Genomic DNA, 25,715 nt, shown 5'->3' on the forward strand with positions numbered 1-25,715 from the left:
AGGTTCATCTAGTCAAGGCTATGGTTTTTCCAGTAGTCACATATGGATGTAAGAGTTGGACTATAAATAAAGCTGAGTGCCAAAGAATTGATGCTTTTGAACTCTGGTGTTGGAGAAGACTCTTGAGAGACCCTTGGACAGCAAGAAGATCCAACCAGTCCATCCTAAATGAGATCAGTCCTGAGTGTTCATTGAAAGGACTGATGCTGAAGCTGAAACTCCAATATTTTGAGCACCTGATGTGAAGAGCTGACTCATTTGAAAAGACCCTGATGCTGGGAAAGATTGAGGGCAGGAGGAGAAGGGGATGACAGAGGATGAGATTGTTGGATGGCATCACCGACTCAATGGACATGAGTTGGGTAAACTCTGGGAGTTGCTGATGGACAGGGAGGCCTGGCATGCTGCAGTGCATGGGGTCGCAAAGAGTTGGACATGACTGAGCAACTGAACTGAACTGAACTGAAGATGTAAATCTCGGCTCCAGAGCAGGAAAAGATGAGATGAGATATCTCAAGTCAGACAATGAGGCAAGAGAAAAAGATGAATTCTTCTTTCCTCATGTTCTATTCAGGCCTTCAATGGATTAGGTGAGGCCCACCTACACTGGGGAGATTGATCTACTTTATCACAGACTCAAATGCTAACCTCATCCGGAAACACCCTCACAGACAGCCAGAAGTGATGTTTAATCTGGGTACCTCAAGGCCACTCAGGTTCACCTGTAACTCTTTAGCGGGCAATTCTGTCCCTATACATGTTTCCTACTGTGAGCCAAGAAGGATGTACAGGAACTGATTAAAGAAAGTATGTTTCATAATAGGGTGGGTTTATTTGTGCTGAGATGTGGAACCATCTTTAAGATACAATATTCAGTGAAAAAGTGTGGCTTAGAACAGGGCATGGAATATCTCTGAGAGGAGGTTCAAGAGACAGGCCACTAGGGTTGCCTGCAGAAAGAAGGGGTGGAGGGCTGGGCTGCTGGGGTCCAGTACGGATATACGTTTCACTGTATGCGCTTGGGTTCTTTCAAAATCATGGCATGTGCTTATTTTCTAATTTTAAAAATATTTGTTTTTATTTTTTAAAAGAAAACTTCCATTCTCTTCTACCCTTATGTCCTGCAAACGTCCCTCTCATGCTTAACAGATTATCTTGCCCTCGACTAACAAAAATAAAAATCTCGGTGAGAGCATCTTCAAACTTCTTCAATTTTCTTTTCCTTTCCCAGTCTCTGGATACCCTCCCCAGCCTCCCCCAAGACCAAGCCTCTTTTTAAAAAATTTTTTTTAAAAAGATGTATTTATTTTTTGACTGTGGGGGGTCTTTGTCGCTGCATGGAACCACGTTGTGGTGAGTCGGGGCTACCCTTCACTGCGGCGTGGGCTTCTCATTGCCATGGCTCCTCTTGTGGAGCACAGGCTCAGGGGCATGTCGGCTTCAGTAGCTGCAGCGCTTGAGCTCAGTAGTTGTGGTGCATGGGCTTAGTTGTTCGTGACGTATGGAATCTTCCTGGACCAGAGATCGAACTGATATCCAATGCATTACAAGGCAGATTCTTAGCCACTGGACCATGAGGGAAGTCCAGGGCCAAACAAACCTCTTTATGCTGAACCCTCAGCCCCTCTCTCCACCCCATTTTTATCATTGATGTTTACATTCACCAGAGTCCCCTAAATCTTAAACCACCACCAAGCAGCTACCCTGTCCCCTCTTTTCCCTTCTATGATTAAACTTCTTTTTTTTGTTGTTATTCTGCTTTTATGTATTTATTTTAAAATTTTTATTTTGTATTGGGGTACAGCGCTATTACAATAGCACTCCACCTTTATAATGGGTTTCTGCTACCCTGAGGATAAATTCCAAGTTCCTTAACATGGTTATAAGACCCCTCATGACCATTCACTGGGTCTCATTCCCCAGCACCCCCATGAATTCTCAGATACCCTACTCAACTTATTGTAGGTTTTTAATACCCTGTTGCTGCTCGTTCTAAGTCTTTTGGCTATGTTGCTCCTTCTTACTGGAGGTCTCTTCTCGTCTCCTTGATAATGCCTACCTATCCTTCAGGTCTCAGCCTAAAGCTTTCTTCCTCCGGAAACTCTGTAATGTCACTGTTTCTTTAGTTCTGATTCCTCCACAAGACTGAAATTTAAGATGGAGTTTATGCCCACCTGGAGCATCACTCTACCTCCTACCACAGTCTCTGGCACATAGTACATGCCAAATAATCATTGTACAAATTAATGAAGGCATGATCAGCCCCCATTTCACACTGCATTTTAACAAGGAAAAGTAAATGGAGTCTTGCTGCTTTTGCAGAATCATTAGGGTAAAGCGTCTGCCTACAATGTGGGAGACCGGGTTTGGTCCCTATGTTGGGAAGATCCCCTGGAGAAGGAAATGGCACCCCACTCCAGTATTCTTGCCTGGAAAATCCCATGGACGAAGGAGCCTGGTTGGCTACTGTCCGTGGGGTCACAAAGAGTCGGACACAACTGAGCGAATTCACTATAGCTTAGCCACAGGTGACCTACAGAGTTAGAATTACAATTTTGACTCATTTTTAGAACTGTCCCTTTAGCGATATATTTTAGAAATTTAAAGAAATTTTGCAATAGTACATGCCTTCATCTTCCTTTTTCACACTGTGTGTATGAGAGAGAGAACAACTTTGCCAAATTGGTCTTTGCAGTCCAGTGGTTTGAACCAGAAATCTGTGAAAAGATTGTTCTTTAGGAAATTTTCCAAAAATTATCTGGAGGCAAGACTCAAGTAACTGTGTATTTTAAAATGTACTTTCCTGGCTGCTGTAGAAAAGTGCAGTTTTTATCGTCTAAGAAATTTTAACATGTAGATAGCTAAAGTGCATTGTTGGAATAAAGTGATACGTATTAATACATTCCAAGGCTCAGGGCTGACCAGTGTCAGAATTAAGAATATCAGTTGTTGGCCGAAGACAAAGTATTTGGAAACTAGAAAACATAGCTATTTTTTTCTTTTATTCTGAGAAACAGGGGATAAAATCAATGAGCATATGAATCCAGGTAATCTTCAGACAGAATTTCTAGGAATACAGTCAGAGTGAAAGTAAAATTTTTAGAAACTAAAAGAATTAAACATCAAGTTGAATAAATAAATAAAGCAGGAAGAGAAATGGCAAAGGTCTAGTTTTTAAAAGAGAACTAAAGTCGTTAGTTCTTAGCAGAACGCATGGAATTCCCAGTAAGAGGAAGAGAAAGCAAGAAAATATAATGAGCGCTCACAGTGAAGTATCAAAGCTGTTTTCTCTCCCTTAGATCCAGAGCTGTAAAGAACTACCTTCAACCAAATCATGCTTACCACTTCAAGCCTGGCCCCTCGCAGGCTCTCTAGACCCACAGCTGCATCCCCTCCCACCTTCTGACCTGCACAGACCTTCCTTTGGAGCCCCAGTCCATATGCTGGTCTGAGTCTTGTCAATTCTTACCACTTAATAGCTCCAAGGTCTGTCCACAGCCACTAGCCTGGTGCAAACCCACCTGCTCTGACTCCTGCATGGCCTACAGTCAGGAACAAGCCTCTGTGCTGTAGACACCACGGAGCGGGCTCTACGGATGGACTGCCTGGGTCATAGCCTGGCTTCAGCACTTACTGCTAACCAACACTGGTCCAGTTATTCCATGTCTCCACCTCTGCTTCTGTGAAAAGAGGGGATGCTAGCCTCTGGCCCATAGGTCTGTATGAGGATTAGATGAGATAATACATATGACATTCCTAGAATAATACTTGATACATGGTTTCATAAACATTAACTACCATGGAAGTGTGAAAGGGTCAGTCACTAAGTCACGTCCAACTGTTTGTGACCCCATGGACTATAGCCCACCAGGCTTCTCTATCCACGGAATTCTCCAGGCAAGAATACTGGAGTGGTAGCCATTCCCTTCTTCAGGGGGTTTTCTCGACCCAGGAATGGAACCCGGGTCTGCACTGCAGGTGGATTCTTTACTGTCTGAGCCATCAGGGAAGCCCATTACTCATTATTTCTTTGCTTCTTTTCTTGTCATATTTGAATCCATTTTTTGGAGCATTTTCAAATAAACTCTGAGCCTTCACCTTCCTGCAAGAACACTTGCACAAGTTCTCGTGGCTTTGAGGAAAAGCTTACAGGGACCCATCTCCCTGTCCAACCCCATCCTGCACCCCCTCCCCTTGTTCTCAGGGCTCCAGACACTCTGACCCTCTTTCGGTTCTTCAAACCCTCTCAGCTTCCTCTCACCTCAGGGCTTTTACACAAGCTGCTTCCTCTGCCCGGAACGCCAACTCATCCTTCCCGTCTCGGCCGGAGCCTCATCACTTCCTCAGGGAGACCTTGCCCGGCCTCTCTAACTAGGTCAGACCTCTCCATGGAACTCTGTATGTCTCCTCCACAGCACTTTTCAGAGTCCTAATCTGACATATTTTCACGCAGTTATTAGATTACCGTCCCTCTCACCACTACAGTGGAAGTTCTATGAAGGCAAAGGCCATGTCTGGTTTTCATTTATCCCAAACCTCAGAGCCCAGCATGGTTCCTGAAAGCAACACAGAGATACTCAACTGACATCTTTTAAATAAGGAAGGAGGGAAGGAGGAGAGAACACATATCTTGAGTGTCCTTGCCTGTGCTGGAGGCTGCTATGTCTTTAAGATTTGCACGAGGAATCATCTCACACCACAAGCCCTGTGTTCTTTTCCCACCTCCCACTGCCTTTGATTTGTTAAGGCGTTTAATTCTCAGTTCAGTACCAGCATTTGTTTTTAGGAAAAATGGCCCTTGCATTAGCATAATACTGTGACATCCAAATGCAGTTTGTGACCTATCTTTCCTAGTCCAGACATTTGGTGGTCTCAAGAAAGGACAAGAACTCTGCAGAGGAAAAAATTCCATCTGACAAGATCCAAATGGGATTCCTTATCCAGCTTGTCAGCTTTCGCCCTGGCGTTTCTGCCCCAGATTGAGGGGCAGTGTACATAAGACTTTCCAGCACAAGCAAAGGCAATGGAAAGATGAGAATGGGGGACAGAGAGTCTTCCCCCAGTCACCATTTTCAACCTTTTAGAGAAAGCACTAGAGAAAGAAAGTAAGCATAAACAAAGGGAATCCCTTCTCTGAACTAAAAGTAGAGAGGGGCATTCCTCTTGCTCCTGGGAGTGAACAAAGATGAACTCCAAATGAGAAAGAAGGTCAAAGTTAAAAGGGATGTTTTGCCTTTAACCCAACCCCATTTTTGTATGAACGAGACAACTGAGGGCCAGAGAAGGGAGGGGGCTTGCCTGAGGTCCCCAAGAGACCTGGATTTTAGAGGGAGATTGGAGAAGGGAACTAAGGTTAAGTGACTAGCACCTTGAGCTCTACCCACAGTATAGATACTTTGTTCTGACTATACCCTTATAGAACTAGTTTCATTAAGTTCATTTGATGGGCTTCCCTCGTAGCTCAGTTGGTAAAGAATCTGCCTATAATGCAGGAGACCCTGGTTCGATTCCTGGGTCAGGAAGATCCACTGGAGAAGGAATAGGCTACCCACTCCACTATTCCAGCCTGGAGAATTCCATGGACTATATAGTCCATGGGGTTGCAAAGAGTCAGACACGACTAAGCGACTTTCACTTCACTAAGTCCATTTGATAGGTTAAAAACATTGATGCTCAGAATGGCTTGGCACAAAGATGAAAGCCGTTGGATAGAAACACTTTGAGGTAGACATTGCAAGCATCCTTGATCTTGACTCTGCACCTGAGCCCCCTTATCCATCCACATGCTCTGGTTCACCTGAGTCAGTCCTGTTTACACTTATTGTCCCAGTGTCATTAGTAAGAGCACCTCTTTTCTCTCTCACAAGTGTACCAGGTGGGATAATAAACTTACTATATGATTACTGTCTACAAAATGGGGATATTACTGTTAATATTACCTGCTCATGGGAATTAATGGGATTTTACAACTCAAATGCGTGGCATCTGGCACATAGTAAGCACTTAGTGGATGCTATTATTGTTATTATTATAATTAGGAAGGCGTCTAGGAGGGGGCATCTGGGATGCTGAAGCAGAAACTCCAATCCTTTGGCCACCTAATATGAAAGGCTAGCTCACTGGAAAAGACTCTGATGCTGGGAAAGACTGACATCAAGAGGAGAAGGGGGCAACAGAGGATGAGATGGTTGGATGGCATCACCAACTCAGTGGACATGAATTTGAGCAAACTCAGGGAGATGGTGAAGGACAGGGAAGCCTGGTGTGCTGCAGTCCATGGGGTCGCAAAGAGTTGGACACGACTGAGTGACTGAAGAACTGGGAGGGTTCAGCAGGAGTGAAGTCAAGCTTTCTCACTTGACATTCCCATCACAGGCTTTATGAATAATGTGCCCTGGAGTTGTGTGGCGCCAACTTTAGTGGCTTTAAACTGACCCCTGGGGGGAAGTGTCAGCCACTTTAGACTAGAGACCATGTGGAGACTCTGCCTCCTTCAACTCTGCACCAATCAGATTCACTGCCTGGGTCTTCTCAGGTCACGTGGTTGAGACTGAAATTAGCTTCTGTTTTATTAAAAGTCTAGAGCCCATATTTCTTACAGAGAAATTGTCAAGCAAAGAATCCTAGGGTATTCTCTCTCTCAGCCCCAGCCCATGCTAATTGAGTGAATGGCTTAAGGGACTTGCCTCCTCTTCAAGAGTAAGAGGTGGGTGTGTGTGTTTTTTTTCAGGTCCCCTTAAATGTTCTTGATTAAGGTAATAAAATGCTAAGCTCTATTGCCTCTCACTGGAGCGAAGGCAGCTAGAAACTCCTCATTCCCTGAAGAACCTAATTGTTGATTCTACTGTGTCTAAACAGATATTCTTTAGATTGCTTTTTCCAATGCCCTTTCATGGGAAAGATTGATTTAAATATTGCTTTGAGCTAACCAGCGATTGTTTCTGTATTCATCCAAATTTCTATATTCATCCAAATTTCTATCTTTGATTCCATGTGCTAAATGATATATTACCTCCAAAGTCTATAAACTTAAATAAGGTGGGTAGTTTTTAATTTAGCTCTTTGCCCTCCTCTGTCTTCCATATTTTGTGCAAAATATGTGCATGTTTCTCTTATTACTTAAAAGCCTAGTTTAAGCCTGTATTTGAACTTTAGGAGACATCTTTAACTGTCCTACAGTACCAAGGATGGTGTGCCCTACAGAGTGGTGTTCAATCAATACTTGTGGAAAAGGTAAATTAATACCTTAGCCTGGATTGCAAACAAATTGGATTTGTTGTCTCTTGGTGTTTGAGTTTGGGAATTCTTAAAATATTGTCCAGACTTTCTCAGGTCTGCATCTGTGTTTATTCTGTTCTCTACACCTAGAATTTCCTCCATTTCGTGTTTCTCTTTGGAAATCTCACTGTTCCTTCAAGGTTCTCATTAAATGCCAGCTGCTCCATGAAACCCAGCTTGCGGTCTCCAAACAGATATCATGGAGTCAGTCTTAGAACAAAGGAGCTGGAAAGGGCCATGCTGCATCCGGTTTTCCATCCCCACAGTCCTCTGTGATCTCATCTGGTGCGTGTTTGTGCTCTGACTTCAGGAACCCGTTTTGAGCATGTGAACTTTTAAAATGAGACAGAGGGTATATAGTCTGCTGAATCAACCATGTAGACAAAAAGAGAGTAATTGCTTAATGAATTATGAGTTGACAGTTCTGAAAAAGTGACTTTTTAATAGTAGGGTGTACCTGAACACAGAAGTGATTAATGTGGCTTTTCAATCAAGTTCTCAAAACAGGGAGCTTTAGACCTAGAAGTCAGCTCTTCAGACTCTTTCACATGTAAAGAAGGTCTCGTTCAAAGAATCTTGGGTCTTGCTAAAGGTCACCTGGCTGGGGAGGACCAGAGTCCAGCCAGCAGATCTCTGGAGCTGTCTCCTAGACATTTCTTCAGGCATAATTTAACATGTATCACTTTATCTTCAAGTGTAAAGTACACTTCATGATTGAATACAGTAACCGGCTAACTATTCAGAGCTCCCCTTTCCCTCCCTTTCGGTGTCTGTTTCTAAGCAGCAACGTTGTGGTTCAGTGACTTCTGTCTGGATAATATGAAAACAGGGCACCCGGCCAATTCTGATGAGCTAACTATTTCCCTAAATTATCATGCCTAAGCAGAGGGCCCGAAACCTGCTGTTCGACACTTATCATCGGATCTGGGGGATGGGCCATACACAAGCATATCATCAAATAGCTGGAATTTTATAGTTAAGATTGTCAAGCAGTGAAAATTGCCATCCTTAGAAATGACTGACAGTTCCTTTGCCTCATTTCTGCTACATTGAGTTAGGTAAAGGAAAAAAAAATCAACTTCAGTCTTTGGATAGATTTCTTGCTGAAGACATGTGTGACAGGACTATAAATTTTCACCAGAAATTGATGGGAGAATGGGCACTTCAAAGTGCCTGAAAGATTTTGCAAAAGGTCCCAATTAACAGAAGGCCTCAAACATAAAATTAAATAAATGTTGCAGTGGGGATGAATCTTGCTGGGAGTGCTGGATCATTGGCTGATTGCCTGGGGAGAGTGGTGGCCAGGGTTTGCCAGCTGGCTGATCTACATGCCTATAAAGATGCGGTCAGCTTACACCTTGGCAAACTATGATTTTAATGGAGATCTTAGAGGTCAGAAGACATTCTTCCTAGTAGAGTGTGTTAGATCAGGTCCTTGCTTTTATTGGCGTACAGAAAATACCCTGATAGCCAGGATTAGTAGGATCAGGGTGTTGTTGTTCAGTTGTCCAGTCATGTCTGACTCTGTGACTGCTCCAAATGAGAGTTCATTGCTGGATCAGAATAGATACATACCCTAAAGGAGATACAGGATGTAATTGAGGGCGGCACATTCATCTAATCCTCAAGTTAAACCAGTCGTGCCGCTGAAGCAAACTAACTGGCTCACCAACAACCACCCATCTTCCCACAAGTTCCACTGAACAACCATTTTTTTCACAATCTGAACTCCAAAGCTACTACTAGCCTATCCTCTTAGGTTCACCCATATTCAGCCATGTTCAGGCATTGTTTTATTTGTTTGTTTTGCACAGATCTGCAGACAGTGATCAGGTGTAAACATCCTAGTAACCCCACCCACCTGCCAATGGCTAGCTTAGTGCTTTTCATGCAGAGACACTCAGTGAATCAAAGAACTGCAAGAGAGCTTCTATATTCCAAAGTTCTTACTGAAGAAAATTACAGCCATTTAAAAACTGTTTTAAAAAGTTGACAACATTTCCATCACTCTTCCAAATGAATTTATTTATTTTTTATTTATTAAAAATTCCTTCTAAGAGAGCTTCCCTGGCGGTCTAGTAGTTAAGACTCTGCTTTCCAATTCAGGGTGCAAGGGTTCAATCCCTGGTCAGGAAACTAAGATCCCGCATGCCACGTGGGGCAGCCAAAAATTAGAAAACAAAACAGAAAAAGACTTCTAAGAATATTTATTGGTTTAAAAACTAGCATGCAAAAATAGAAAAAAAAAGTACTGCGAACAAATTTAAAAGACAAATGCAAATTATGGAAAGCATTTGCAAAACTGTAGATGTAACTAACAATGAGGACAGTATTCTTACTATGTAGAAGTGGACAAAGAACATGATTTGGGAATTTACAAAAGAAGAAATGATTGTATGACTATTTAACATATGAAAGCTTTTTCATCCTTACAGTAACCAAAGACTAAACATGACAGCCAGATACCTCTTCATCTATCAGATAAGAAAAAAATCAGGGTTGTCCCGGATGTGGGTTATTTGACACATTATTTGCACTGCCCATGGCTATGCAAAATCGAACCGCATTTCTGGAGGACAAATTGTCAATATATATTTGAAATGTTAAACATTTGACCTGAAGACATTCATCCCAAGGAAACTATCAAATAAGTGTATAAAGATGTATGTACAAATAAACTGAAAGATCCTAAATGTTGAACAATAGAGGATTGATCAAATGAAGTAAACTACATCTATACTACTATGCCATCATTAATTAGTATAATTTATATCTATTAATTAGAATAAAACTATATTTACAACATATTAAAATACAGTCCAGTTTTTAAAAAAATATTTGTTTATTTTATTTATTATTTGGCTATGCTGGATCTTAGTTGAGGCATGTGGGCTCTTTGATCTTCATTGCTTGTGCAAACTCTTAGTTACAGCATGAGGGATATAGTTCCCTGACCAAGGATTGAACCTAGGCCCCCTGCACTGCAGAGCATGGAGTCTCAGCCCTTGGACCACCAGGGAAGTCCAGGTATGATTCCGTTTTTTGAAAAACATTTTCTATATACATTTACATATATATATATAGAGAGAGAGAGAGAGAGAGAGAAGGCAATGGCACCCCACTCCAGTACTCTTGCCTGGAAAATCCCATGGATGGAGGAGCCTGGTAGGCTGCAGTCCATGGGGTCGCTAAGAGTCAGACACGACTGAGCGACTTCACTTTCACTTTTCACTTTCACGTATTGGAGAAGGAAATGGCAACCCACTCCAGTGTTCTTGCCTGGAGAATCCCAGGGATGGGGGAGCCTGGTGGGCCTCGATCTATGGGGTCGCACAGAGTCGGACACGACTGAAGCAACTTAGCAGCATATATATGTAAATATATATATATATTCATGCTTGCTAAGTTGCTTCCGTCTTGTTCAACTCTTTGCAACCCTATGGACTGTAGCCTGCCAGGCTCCACTGTCTATGAATTCTCCAGGCAAGAAAACTGGAGTGGCTTGCCATGCCCTCCTCCAGGGGATCTTCCCCACCCAGGGACTGAACCATGTCTCCCGTGGCTCCTGCACTGCAGGCAACTTCTTTATCGCTGAGCCACCAGAGAAGCCTATATATATATATATATATATGTATATATACACACAAATATACATATTTACATCTGTATGTAGCCATGACTTTATGCCTTCCTTAGAGTTGTTTTCATATGAATGGGTGGATGACTTAGATGAATTTGAAAGAGAACTTGTACTGATGCTTGCATAATTAATGATGAATACACTGATTGTTTCTTTGTCAGAGATAAGACTGGGTTAGGTTTTAAGACTTAAATACTAGTCAGTTTAAAGTATGAATATACACATATTAATGGGGAGGTTGGATTAATGAAACCTAACAGGATTCCCATGATTTAGATTTACTGTATTATAAGCATATACAGGCGACCCTTGACTTACAGCTTAATTGCATATTGCAGAATTATTGGAGTTGATTATACCATTTTAAATATAAGAAGGAGGGAAAACTCATGGAGAAATAAGTTATAGTAAGAGAGTATGTGAGAAAAAAACTATAAAGTAGAAAAAACAAAGAATTTTTTTTTAGTACCATTAGCATTGATATTTTGTGAGTATCTGATTGTGAAAAGATGGACTAAATGACTAGCTAACTGTCTTTTTAAGACTATTGGTAATAGAATCAATTATAGTTTGGTATTAACTATATTAAGAGTAAATTAGACTTTACTAGCTCCTAGAAATATGAAGTTGTTATGAAAGACTGTGGTCCCTTATCAACATATGTAAAACTTGAAGCTTTATAAACCAGCTCCCTTCCCAGAACTAAACTAGATTAGATGATCAATTAATGGCTAAATGTTATTATATCTCTTTTTAATATTTCTCATCAAAACCTTAAATATTTCTAATTCAACTTGTGTGTCTACTTGCGTGATATAATTTGATCATAATTGGCTTCATTTCGATTGTCTCTATATTTTGGGTACTTATTATCTTTTCTCTCATCCACCGGGAATTCCAAGTACCAATTTTTGCTATTTAGCAAGTCAGTTAGGAGCTTCCCACTGAGTGCCTTAATTATTGTTAATTGAATATTGTAAATGGTTTTTCAGGATCACCATCTTGGCAATCCATGTGGCATTTTTCTCAGCAAAAGATAAAGCACCAAGAATTCCTTCTACCTCTTTTCAAATCATGTATTCAAATTAAGTACGGTACTTAAAAAACTAGTCTCCTCTTTTCAAATGTCAGGTACATATATGCTTCATATGGCACTTAGAATATGGTGGCTGCTCAATAAATATTATGTGACAGCTGTCCTTTGAAACAGAATGATTCCCAGTTTCAATCTCAGCAGAAACATCCCATTCAGCTTTCCAGAGCCCCCATAGTGCATCTCATTCAGTATGGGGAGCCAGGTACTCCAGGGTAGAGGTCCTCCATTGTCATGCATCAGGAGCAAGCTTTCTAGGACTTTTTGCTATTCCATAAACAAAAGAAGAAAAATAAAGTAAATAAAGAGCTTCAGAAGATCTGAGGATGTCAGAAATGCTACAGGCAAAAAAAAAGCAGAGAGTAGAATAATCACCGAGCCAGGCTTCCTATACTTTTTGCCTTACAATGCACAATAAAAAAGAAATGAGGATTTTATGATCTGCCTCTTCAGCTTTCAAACTATGTCTCCAAAATTATGGAGGAGGCTGGGGCCCAAGGCTTCAGTGGAACGTTATGTCGGAGGTTGGTTTTAGCTATTTATTTATATATATATATATATATATATATATATATAAAAATCTTGCCTTCTTAATTATTTGTTTTCTTGCTTGCTCAGTGAAATCACAACCATTATTATGAAATCAGGACCACAAAAAGCCTTGAGACATAATCTAGAATCTCCTTCCCATTAAGATGGCCCATAAACTATATTGAAAAAAAAAAAGAAGAAGAAGAAAATCTGTTTCTTTAGAGAGACAGGCTTCCACAGCCGTGGCTAAAAACCTGTTAGAGCATAAATAACACTTTCTGCCAGGACTTTTCCCTTGTTTTTAGCCACTTGCTATTAAGTTTGGCAGGTCTCGGGTTTAGAAACAAATTCAAGGCCAATTTTTAGCAATTTTCCAATACTCAATGTTATAGAGACTCTGTGGTGATAATTTTATCCCAGTTTTTAATTTTCTTATTCTTAGGAAAATAGGAATTTGCCTACATTTTTTTTTTTTTTTTTTAACATTTTATTTTATATTGGGAGATGGTGCTTAGTCGCTCAGTCATGTCTGACTCTTTGTGACTCTTTGGATTGTAGCCCACCAGGCTCCTCTCTCCATAGCATTTTTCAGGCAAGAATATTGGAGTGGGTTGCCATTTTCCTTCTCCAGGGAATCTTCCCAACCCAGTCTTGAACCCAAGTCTCCTAGGTTTCCTGCACTGCAGAAGGATTCTTTACCTGCTGAGCCATCAGGAAAGCCCAGATACAGCTGATTAACAATGTTGTGATCGTTTCTGGTAAACGGTGAAGGAACTCAGCCATGCATATACGTGTATCCATTCTCCCCCAAATTCCCCTCCCATCCAGACTGCCACATAACCTTAGCAGAGTTCCCTGTACTATACAGTAGGTCCCTGTTAGTTATCCATTTTAAACATAGCAGTGTGTACATGTCCGTCCCAAACTTCCCTTACCTCATCCTTTCCCCTGGAATTTGCCTACATTTCTCAACCATTTGATACTTGTATATAGTTTTGTAAGCCACCTCCAATCTTTTATGATAGGAGATGGATTAGAATAGATCAATGACGGATAAAATAATAAAACATGCCCTCAAGCTGCAGTTTAGCACCTTTGCCAGTCCTGAAGAAGAACCAGTTACTACTACATTTTAACAGAGACAGCAATCAGAGCATTCTCATGCCTCAGCCCTTTCTGATGAGAAATGCCCTGACCACACCCTTTTACTACCCTCCCCTCATTTGCTCCAAGGAATTGGACCAGTGCATCTCTGGTCCAAAGGAAGCATTGCGTCCTTCCTGAAGGCAGCTGTTGCCCTGGCCAGACATTGGCCTGTAATACAACCTGCCACCAACAAGTGAACTGGGCCGATCAGATTCAGTCTCCCAAGAATTTATTTATTTTTTAAAAATAATTTTTGTTAGCATTCTTCCAATACTTAATTTGCTTACAGTTTACAATTTTTTAATTAATTAGTTAATCTTATTTTTTGGCTATGTTGAGTCTTCATTGCTGCTTGTGGGCTTTGTCTAGTTGCAGCAAGTGGGGGCTGCTCTCTGCTTGCTTCTTGTTATGGGGGCTTCTCTTGTTGCAGAGCCCTGTTTCTAGAGCGCGGGCTTCAGTGGTCATGGTGCACAGGCTTAGTTGCCCTGGGGCAGGTGGATATTTCAGACCAGAAATCAAACCCATGAACCCTGCATCGTCAGGTGGATTCTTAACCACTGGACCACCTGGGAAGTCCTCTCCCAAGAACTTAAAGTGCAGCAAGAATGTGCTAATCAGTATGAAGAAGGTGAAACAGAAGAGTCTTGATTTGAAGGGGGACTGAGAGGCCATGAAGCCATGTGAAGGCTGGTTATGAGGGAGCAGAAATTTTGATGACGTCAGACTGGTCAGGAGAGAGAAGAGACAAGTCAGGGTGGCCACCAGACCGAGATGGGAGAAGAGCCCAGGGCTTCTCCTTTTCCTGGAAGCTCCCACATCTGCTCCCAGGCAACACACATTTTCCTGGGAAACCTCCCATTTTTCCAAGGACAGAGACTTTGTTGTCTGAGCCAGGATTTTTGACACATGTCAAAGCAGTTTCTTTTCTTCCTGTTTTCTCTCGATTATAAAGTTTTTACTTGACCACTTTGGGCTTTTTCATTTTTCCATTAAGATTTAAAAGTTGTTTTCTCATGGAAAGCTATTTGGAAGCAGCAGTTTAATAGATACCAAACAGAAAGGGCTAATTATTGCCATTTTCTTATCTCCAAATAAATACTGTATGAAAAACTCCTAAATATGTATGGAAGGAGATTCCCAAACTTTGTCTGAGGCTTGCTCAATTTTCTCACAAATGGTAGAACTCATCCACCATGAAGCCCCTCTGTCTGATATTTGCATAAACTGGGAATTTATCCTCTTTTTTAAGTCACTTTGGATAGAATTTCTGGCTTTTTTATTCTACTTCTCCCTGAAACATACCTCTAGGCTCTACTCAAAGCTTTTCTTGGGTGAACTTCTTCCTTTTTGGGGATTCAGTTCCCTATGAGGGGCCTATTTGTTTGAGGGGAATGGGAGAGGCATATCAGCCTGATTCTATACGTGAGGAAGCTGAATCTTTACAATTTTTAAATATTGTCAGGCTGACATACGGTGCTACAGAGAGATCCAGAACTTCTCCACTTCCCACCACGAAAGACTAGCGATCAGCATGATAGAAATGTCAGTTCCTGTGGGTTTTGGCCACAATGAAGGCACCATGCTCGATATTGTCCTTCATTTACTGGAGCTGTGTCAAGCTTTCAGAAATGTGTAGACATTAAAGCCCCTAGAAATATGTAACACCTTCATTTTCATGACTTTCATACTTTTGGGGAGCCTAGCATATCAACCACATAGAGTTCATAACTTTAAATAATTCATGAATTTATCAATATCTAGTTTCTTGAGTGGTGGTCATCTTAATGACAACATAGACCATGTAGCAAAGCAAATCAGTGTGCATAACCCAATTCAATCATCAGCGGAAAATATCAGAAAGACTTTTCAGTCCGAATATGCATGGATGCCTGACGTTCCAAGAAGTATCATTGTGAGTCATAGTCTGATAACCATAACACGTTGGTTATGGTTGATTCCCACTTAATGGTGATTGGATTTGCTGTATTATCTTTCATGGCAGGGTCTGCTTATTCTTCACTTTATGAACTGTTAATGCCTCCTCTATCTAGAAGTTTGCTTTGTAAACAACTCACTTGCTCTGGAGAACCCTAGCTGCTTAATGCTAATAGGGCATAAAAACACCCCTCCTGCCAGACACTCATGCCTCCATGTGTCTCACATAACACTCACGTTCTGCTTAGCTGGAATGTCCTCCCTTTCCTGTCCAGCTCTCAAGGCCCAGCTTCAGTTTCCCCTTCTGTCCAAATTCTTCTCTGATCTACAGTTCCTCTGAACTTTTACAGCCTCAGCCATTGATTCCAGCTTAACTCTTTATTATAAACTGCAGTGGATTGCTTCCTGCTATTTAGCAGGTCAAAAAGCACAAATTTTGAACTTTGAACTCTTGCAAGAGGGAACGTGGCCTTTACTTTGACTTTATGCTCCATGCTTCTTTCGTGAGCACATTCACCCTGACACACAAAAGTGTTTTGGTCGATTCACTTCATCACTATTCTCTTCACATGAGGAAAAGCAACATGAAACAGAGTCACCACCCCTTCTTCTGTAGGAACAGCTAAAGGAGGCACAAACTCCATTCCATATTTGAATCATTCTGGAAAAGGACACTTTGCTCCCCCAGGAGCTGCCGTTGCAGGAGGCCAGCCTGGTGAGAGAGGGCAGCTTCCCAACTCTTCATAAACTTGCTTCATTACGTTGTTCTAAGGGAAAGCTTGGGTCCTGTGACATGCCCATGTTCAAGGATAAGTATAAAAATCCACCCCAAAACAAACCCTAAAAGATTCTTTAAATGATCCTTCTGAGAGTGGACAACTGAGAGCTGACCGTAGCAGAATTAGCCATCGTTGCAGAGTACATCATGAGAAACGCTGGGCTGGAAGAAGCACAAGTTGGAATCAAGATTGCCGGAAGAAATATCAATAACCTCAGATATGCAGATGACACCACCCTTATGGCAGAAAGTGAAGAGGAACTCAAAAGCCTCTTGATGAAAGTGAAAGTGGAGAGTGAAAAAGTTGGCTTAAAGCTCAACATTCAGAAAACGAAGATCATGGCATCTGGTCCCATCACTTCACGGCAGATACATGGGGAAGCAATGGAAACAGTGGAAACAGTGTCAGACTTTATTTTTCTGGGCTCCAAAATCACTGCAGATGGTGATTGCAGCCATGAAATTAAAAGATGCTTACTCCTTTGAAGGAAAGTTATGACCAACCTAGATAGCATATTCAAAAGCAGAGATAGTACTTTGCCAACAAAGGTCCGTCTAGTCAAGGCTATGGATTTTCCAGTGGTCATGTATGGATGTGAGAATTGGACTGTGAAGAAAGCTGAGCACCGAAGAATTGATGCTTTTGAACTGTGGTGTTGGAGAAGACTCTTGAGAGTCCCTTGGACTGCAAGGAGATCCAACCAGTCTATTCTGAAGGAGATCAGCCCAGGATGTTCTTTGGAAGGAATGATGCTAAAGCTGAAACTCCAGTACTTGGGCCACCTCATGCGAAGAGTTGACTAATTGGAAAAGACCCTGATGCTGGGAGGGATTGGGGGCAAGAGGAGAAGGGGACGACAGAGGATGAGATGGCTGGATGGCATCACTGACTCGATGGACATGAGTTTGAGTGAACTCCGGGGTTGGTGATGGACAGGGAGGCCTGGTGTGCTGTGATTCATGGGGTCGCAAAGAGTCGGACACGACTGAGCGACTGAAGTGAACTGCACTGAATGCCATAGTGTCATCATGACTCCCCGCTCCCTAACTCACAGGGAGGAAACCGCAGTCGCAATGAAAAAGTAATCCACAAATATTTGGATTGAAATGTTACCAGAAGACCTTCTTCTCAAGTTTTACATATTCCGGACGTCAAAGACACAAAATTACTACGACCATGAAGTTCAACGGCTCCAGAATTTTTGACAGTTAAGGTGACTGTGGCATTTGTCGGTGACCAGTAGGTTTGAGCTTGTAAGGCAAGCCCTTTAAAGCCTGGCTCATTTCACTTAAGCCCCAGTACTGGAAATTAGGTTGCTGCCACCAGGGTTTTCACATGACTCAACTCTTCTCCAAGTTCTTTCTGCTGAAGCAAAGCGTTTAGCACACTATCCAGTCAAAACCTTTACATGAGATCATGAATGTGAACCGGCTTCGTAATTGTCCCCTTCACTGTGACAGCTTGGGACTGCTAGCAGTGATCGGAGTAGCAGAGGCACTTGCTGTCGTTAATCCAGCCCACAAGAAGCTAGACCAAGGCCTTGACTTCTCGCTCTGCGGTGACAGCCCCTTTCTGTATTATTGCTCCTATTCTACAGAGCAGCCCTGCAGGTGGAGTTGAGGGCCCAGACACGTCACTTAACACTAGCTGCAGGAAGAGCAGAAGCAGGTCAGGGGAAGAGAGGGCCAGGGAAGTAGCCACATCCAGGTGAGGAGCAGAGTAAATGCTGAAGACTGGAGCTGGTTTCTGCCGAGGGTGGCCTCTTTGGAGACAGACCCGGGACACCCAAGGTCTGAACCAAGCTGCTTATTGCAGTTCTGCTCTGAGGAGATCTCTTTTGAAAGCTTGAAGCCCTGGAGAATAGCTACATTGTTGAAAGAGCACAATTCAGAACTGACTGCCTCACACCAACAACTAGAAGAAAAAAAGGAGGAATTTAGGAACGGATTCAGAAGTCTTAGACGTTTCACACAGTGGGGTGCTAAAGCGGGTTCCTCAGTGATGTAGGCTTGATGCTCTGAAATTAGCTGTTGTTGGAATACTTATGTCACAGAAACTGGAAGACAATAAAACTCAGTGTTGTAGGATTTTCCCCCATCACAGGAAATTACCACTGCATATCTGCCACATCGGGCTTCCCAGGTGGCTCAGTAGTAAAGAATCTGCTTGCAATGCAAGAGACCTGGGTTTGATCCCTAGGTCAAGAAAATCCCTTGGAGTAGGAAGTGGCTACCCACTCCAGTATTCTTGCCTGGGAAATCCCATAGACAGAGGAGCCTGGAGGGCTACACTCCATGGGGTCACAAAGAGTCGGACACGACTGAGGATGCACACGTCTGCTACATCAGCCCTGTGGGCCTGGGTAAAATTTTTAACTTCTCCAAACCTTGGGCGATACCTATTTCACAGGGGTATTATAAGACAATTAACTTGGAAGTTCTCTGTAAATGTAAACGTTCTACAAGTGATGGTTTTAATTATTTGAAGTAAAAGGTTAAATATAAAGTTTGAACATTTATTAAAAGAAAAGCATATAGTGAGCACCTTTAATTGCAAGCTCAAGGTATGATATAGGATAAGATTTTAGAAAGCACAAGAAGCAGCACATGTATGTCAGTTAAAACCATCATGTGCAAGTTACAAAATGCCTAACTCAAACAGCCCTCGACAATGAAGTGAGTTCATTGTCATGTGGGCTTCCCTGGTGGCTTAGAGGGTAAAGAATCCACCTGCAATGCAGGAGACCCAGATTCAATCCATGGGTCAGGAAGATCCCCTGGAGTAGGAAATGGCAATTCACTCGAGTATTCTTGCCTGGAGAATCCCATGGACAGAGAAGCTTGGCGGACTACAGTCCATGGGGTTGCAAAGAGTCAGACATGACTGAGCAACTAACACACTAGACGAAAAAGGCCAAAGAGAATGCCAGCTTAATTCAGCTAGCTTAATCTAGCAGCTCAGAGGATGCCATCCTGGAGCACGATGACCACATGTTCCTGTTTGCCCAGGATAGTCCTGTTTATGTAAACAGTCTGGCTTGACGTTCATCTTGTCCTGTTTCATTCTCAAAGTTGTCCTAGTTTAGAAGATAAATAATAGGTTTACTTAACCAAGGTTTGCTCTCTCTGCTCAGTGTTTCTGAGTTGCATGCTTCACCCTCGGGTATCACAGGATACACTTTTTCCACCTACTCCCGGTGGCTCCAGTCTGTTCCATGTGGAGAGCAAAATATCTGCAGCAACTGTCACTCTTGCAGCCCGATCCACTCTAGCGGGACAGAAAATCTCTTCCCACAGCAGTGATGGAACTGCTGGGACTCACGGTCTGAGTTAGGTCATGGGGCCACTCCTGAAGCACCATTTGGGCCAATGGATTCACTGATGGGCTTAGTCGACCATGCTCCCGCCAAGAGTCAGCATGAAATAATTCCACACAGGGCACATGAGTGAGAACGAGGAAAAGTGAATTCTCCCAAGGGATGGTGAGTAACAGCCACAGAGGAGGTGAGAGTATACTGTAGGGGGTAGCACGGATAATCCATCTCACTGCAGAGCAGTGGGAGTGCTGGAGCAGGCTTCGGCTGACCCCAGCTTTCCACTTTTCCACCAGCTGGAGCTGGGATGGCGAGGAAGCCCTGGCATGCCTCAGGCCTCAGTTTCCTGTTGACTTGAGTGGAAAAGGGGGGACTGCAGGATTCCAAAGGTTCTATTTGCTTGAAGTGTTTAATTTATGGTTCTCGCATTAGGTTATCAGTTCCAGGTTTATTTTCTTACCCATTTTTTCCCACTGGGCCCAAAGAGAACAAGGCCCAAAATGAACCCTGGCTTCATTTCTAATTCCAGAAACCTTCCCACTCCGGTGCAGATCTGAAATGTTCCATTGCTCCTATTAAGTCACATAGTTTAACTGGCTAACCTTCCCCACAGTTTACAACTTGTGTCAGGCCCTGGGAAGATTTGCTTTTAGGTTTTTTTTTCCCCCTGTGAACCAAACAAGTCATAAAAACAGATTTATATCATGGTTTCCTTACAGCTGCATTTCATCCTAGGTTTCTTAAATCAAGAAATTGACTAACATAATGGCTGAATGAATAAAACACAGCCACAATGACTGACTGCCTTTAGCAAATGGAGAGGGAGTCTTATTATTTAAATGTTCCTGGTTATATTAAGTAGAGCAAAAGGCTTGGAATTGAAAGTGAGAGAAATAGGCAGCCAAGTCAAAAAATGCCACCCAGCTGTAAATAAAATATGAAACTAGCTTGGAAAGGAAGCATTACAATGAAGTCAAACACTGATATATAGTCTCTAATTGTGGGACGTTTGTAAGAGGTGACACGACACCTGTCAATTATCCATAGCAGCCAGGAAGTGTAGATTACATGAATAATTCACCAATCCAGTACCCATTGTTGCTAAGCCTAAACTGTCTAAGCCCAGTCCATAAAATAACTGCTGATATGAAAGAAAAAAAAGGTACGTTCAAATTGCCAGAGCCTTATGTCACACACGGAAATGTTTTCAAGGCAGTTCCAGTTAGCACCAGTGGCTAAATAATTAACATGTGAGCCTTTATCCAGTGTAACAAAGGAGGGGGCTTGGGCCCTGGAAATTAATATGTCTCCAAGGGTAGGTTACATAAGAGAATTTTCAGGTCAGAAACATATCATCATATATCTCATAACTTTCTCATTCTCCCAAGCAGCATATGTGTATATTAGTCTCTCAGTTGTGTCTGACTCTTTGCAACCTCATGGACTGTAGCTCGCCAGACTCCTCTGTCCATGGAATTCCCCAGGCAAAAATACTGGAGTGGGTAGCCATTTCCTTCTCCAGGGGATCTTCCGGACCAGGGATGGCATCCAGGTGTCCTGCATTACAGGCAGATTCTTTACCATCTGAGCCACCAGTGGAGCCCCCCAAGCAGTATGCAATCCTTTAAAAAGGCCAAGTCTGAACTTTTGTTTTGGGATCATGAAATTAGAGAATCATGAGTTTGGAAGGTCATTTAGAGATAGCCTACTCCATTGGTTTATAGAAGCAACAGAAATCTTTTTTCAAAGAAAACCTTCTGTGAAGGAACCGAACATAAGACAGATAAATGTGGAATAATTTTCGTTGACTCGGTGGACATGATGAGGAGGACGTTAGGGAATGGCTATGATCTGCCTCCTCAGCAACCCCTGCCCAAGCACCTGTGGTGAGCCAACTGCCCTGTTTACAGAAGAGAAAACCCATGGTCCTGAGGGGCGAGGCCCTGGAGCAAGTCCGTGGCAGAGCTGGGATTGGAAGCCAGGCTGCCGCCTCCCATCCGACACACATACACGGGTACAACTGGAGTTACAGCTTGTCTACACAACCCTGTGAGCAGCCGGGATTTGGAGACATACCAGTTCGGCAGCATCCAGGACCTCACAAGTGAGCGTGAGGAGTGGAAACAACTGACTCTTTCATCTGTGGCCTGGGCTCAGGCAGCCTGACACCTACGCCACTCCCACCTCCCCCACGCCCGTGTTAGCCACAGGGCCAAGGTCAGAGGTCACAGGCCAGGTGGAAGGTGTGTGTGTGTGGGGGGTGGTCTTGGAATGCCCAGGGGAATGCAGCCATAAGTAACCAGAGCCAGCCATCCAATCCGTTTGCTTCCCTGGGCGGCTATGAGAAAAAACCTCTCTGGACAGAGCTGCAGAGCTAGTTGATTCCAGGAGCCCCTCCAGCAACACCTTGGGGAAAGATTTTCTTGCAGCTACAAGATTATAGCTTCCTTCCTTCATAATGAAGATCCAGCAGACAAAAAGGAGCAGAAGGTTTCATTTCATCGGGTTTATGAAAAAAAGAGCACCTTCTTTCTCATTTTAGGCTTATATGCAGCCAAGGTTTGGCTTTGTTTTTGCAAGTTTGCAAGGAGGTCTGATTCCTGTGTAAACCCATTGGGTGCAAGTGCTTTGGCCTAGGTTTTCTCTCATGTCTGCTATTTTTCTCTAATTGTCCCAATTGATAATTTATGGAAAGGAAACCAAGTTTCTGATGTGGGTCAAATACAAATATAATTTCAAGGCTTTCTGAATTTGTCTCTTTGCAATCAGTCACTGCTTTTAGAATTAATACATTATATTTAGTTATATAAAGAAATAATAATGTGCTACTGGCTTTATTTGTGAAGAATTGACCTTGAAAACTTCATGCTTTAACTGCATTCCTTCCAACTGACGTAAAACTGGGGAAATTGGGCATCTTGCTGTTCCGGCTGCTAAGAGATGGGTTCTCTGAGTGCGTATGTCACTATATTCCTCTATGCAAGGACAAGAGTTTCTTTCAACAAATGGGGCTAATTATTAAATGAATAAATGATTATCTGAACCAATTACTGCTCATTCCAATAATGCTTCACTATCTCTCAAGAATGGCCTGGAACACTGCTTTATAGTAAGAAACCAGTGAAGCTAGAGTGGCCGAGGGAGTCCTGGCTGATGGATGGACCTTCGAGAGCTTCCATCTGAGTTCTCCACTGTGCCTGTGATCCCAGGAGCTGGATGAGAGACAGGGGAGCCGGGCAGGAAAGGAAGCAGGCCTGTAAGAGTGTGCATCACCAAGGCGGCTACCGCTTAGGGTTGTCGTTTTGAGCCAAAAAAAAAAAAAGGTAAAATAAAATACCCAGTGAACTTTGAATTTCAAATAAATAACAATGAATATTTATTTGCTCTAAGTATGTTCCATGCAATATTTGGCATACCGAGTGGCACTAGCGATAAAGAGCCCACCTGCCAAAGCAGGAGATATAAGAGACTCAGGTTCGATCCCTGGGTTGGAAAGATACCCTGGAGAAGGAAATCGCAACCTATTCCAGTATTCTGGATGAAGAATCCCATGGATAGAGGAGGCTGGCAGGTTATAGTCCATAGGGTCACAAAGAGGCAGACACAAATAAAACAACTTAGCAGGCATGCAGTATTTGGGACATACTTCTAGTAAACATTTCTTCGTTGTTGATCTGAAATTCAAAGTGAACTGGGCATTCTACATTGTATCTGACAACTCTGACTCTGCTACCGGTTGCTGGACCCCATGGGACTGAGAAGTCACATGAAATCTGTCTTGGGATTGAGCATCATTATTCCCCATCACCTGTTGGTCAGTGTCAGTGTTCCCCATAGGTTGTGAGTTCTCACAGCCCTTCTGCGTTGCTCCTGTGAAGCTGAGAGGGTCTCCATCACATTCCACTGTGCCAGGTCAGAAGCCTATGCTGAGGGAGTGTCAGGTGGCTCCTGTGTGAAGCCGAGCAGGGAGGGCAGTGGTCAGACACGAGGCATCGGAGGGCATGTCAGACGCGTCGCACAGATGTGGACGTGTGGGGACTCAGAGAACAAGTCTCAGAGCGGCGTTCAAATCTCAGCTCTATCCTCCCTAAGGCAGGTCGTCTAAAGTTTCCTTGCTTCACTTGCCTCATTTATAAAATGGGGGTAATAATAATACTCACACAGTAGATTTGCTATGAAGATTAAAAGCAGATATAAAGCTCTCGCCATGGCTCTTGGGACATCCTAAATGTTTGCTCTTGTTATCCTGAGATTGGTAGGTTTAACGACTGGAGCTTGGCAGCTGGACTATCTTGAATGCCCTGCAACTAACTGTGTTGTCAAATTTTAATCAACGTCTAAAATATTCGAGGTTAACTGTTACCATTTGGTTCATTTGGCTCATTCGGTTGTTCTTCGGCACCGAGAATTATTTTCTGCCCCAACCGTGGTCTTTTATATGATCGGGAAGGAAAGGTTTTTCACACCCCATTGAACTGCATTCTCCCTGTGGAACCAGCTAGATACCCTGAGCTCCCCACCCTTTCTCCCAGCCCTTAGTATACTCTTCATCCAGGACTACAGCAGCTGCTCAGCTTGATACTGTCTTCTGACTCAGAGGTAGCCTAAGTCCCCGTGCTTGCAGCAAAAATAAATCTTGTGTATTAATCAAAATATAAAATTGTGTCTATCTCCATATATTGAAATTAATAGCACAGTCCTTAAATTCCCTGAAACTTGCTTCTTTGCCTAATGTTCATTTCTCAATTTTTCAAGTGGCCTGCCAGAAATTCTAAAATTTGAACCCAAACTCAAACCCAGAACTGCTGAAAAATGTTGGTTTAAAGAGTCATTCAGGCAGTGCTGAATGACAAACCTTCCCACTATCCTTAGAGTTAGATGCTGCCTCCGGCATGCTCTTACGAGGGCGGATAGCTGAGCCTGCAGAGCAGCAGCATCAGAATGGCTTGTTTGCTGGTCTGTTTCCTTGAGGCTGTGGAGCTCCTTAGGGTGTGGGAGGCACCTGTGTTCATCTGTGGGCATCTAATCCCCAGCCCACTCCTGGTGCAGGCTGATTTATCCAGTAGGCTCAGTATGCATCATGCCCAGAGCCCACAATACTTTTGAGGGCCCATGAAAATGCTTCAGTTTCTCTTAAAATCAGAAGAAAAAACAAAAAGGAGCTGTTAGAGTGGAAAAGATGCTTTAAATTTTCCTCATATCAGTAAAAACTTTTTCAGTCAGTTCAGTCAGACACTCAGTCGTGTCTGACTCTTTGCGACCCCATGGACCGCAGCACGCCAGGCCTCCCTGTCCATCAGCAGCTCCCGGAGTTCACCCACACCCATGTCCATTGAGTCGGTGGTGCCATCCAACCATCTCATCCTCTGTCGTCCCTTTCTCCTCTTGCCTTCAATCTTTCCCAGCATCAGGGTCTATCAAATCTAATCCCTTGAATCTATTTGTCACTTCCACTGTACAGTCGTAAGGGATTTTATTTAGGTCATACCTGAAACCTTAAACTTTTTAATGGCCCATAAAAACGTACTGAACTATTTTAACTTTTTTAATGGAGGAAGGGACCCAAGAAGGTGAAAGTGCCTAGAACCCACCAAAGTCATAATGTGATCCTGGTGTTGAAAGAATAAGCAAATGAATGAGTAAATATGTAGATATTGTTAAAAATGCTTTGCAAATGACAAAATACCATGAATATGTAGCTTATTATTAAAGGCTGACAATTTTATTGCTGTTATAGAGTTCCCCTGCCCTTTAGAACATGATGCTCTAAAGAGTTTCAATTATTTTTCCAAATTGAAGCTTTTCTTAGTCATATTCATATTTTCTTCCTATGGGAGAAAAAAATTTTTAGTCAATTTTTTATTGAAGTATAGATGAATTACACTGTTGTGTTATTTACTGCTGCATAGCAAAGTGACTCAGTTATACGTTTCTATATATTCTTTTTCATATTCTTTTCCATTATGGTTTATTACAGGTATTGAATATAGTTCTCCGTGC

This window comes from Bos mutus, chromosome 20 (assembly GCF_027580195.1).
Source record: "Bos mutus isolate GX-2022 chromosome 20, NWIPB_WYAK_1.1, whole genome shotgun sequence".
NCBI classification, from domain to species: domain Eukaryota; kingdom Metazoa; phylum Chordata; class Mammalia; order Artiodactyla; family Bovidae; genus Bos; species Bos mutus.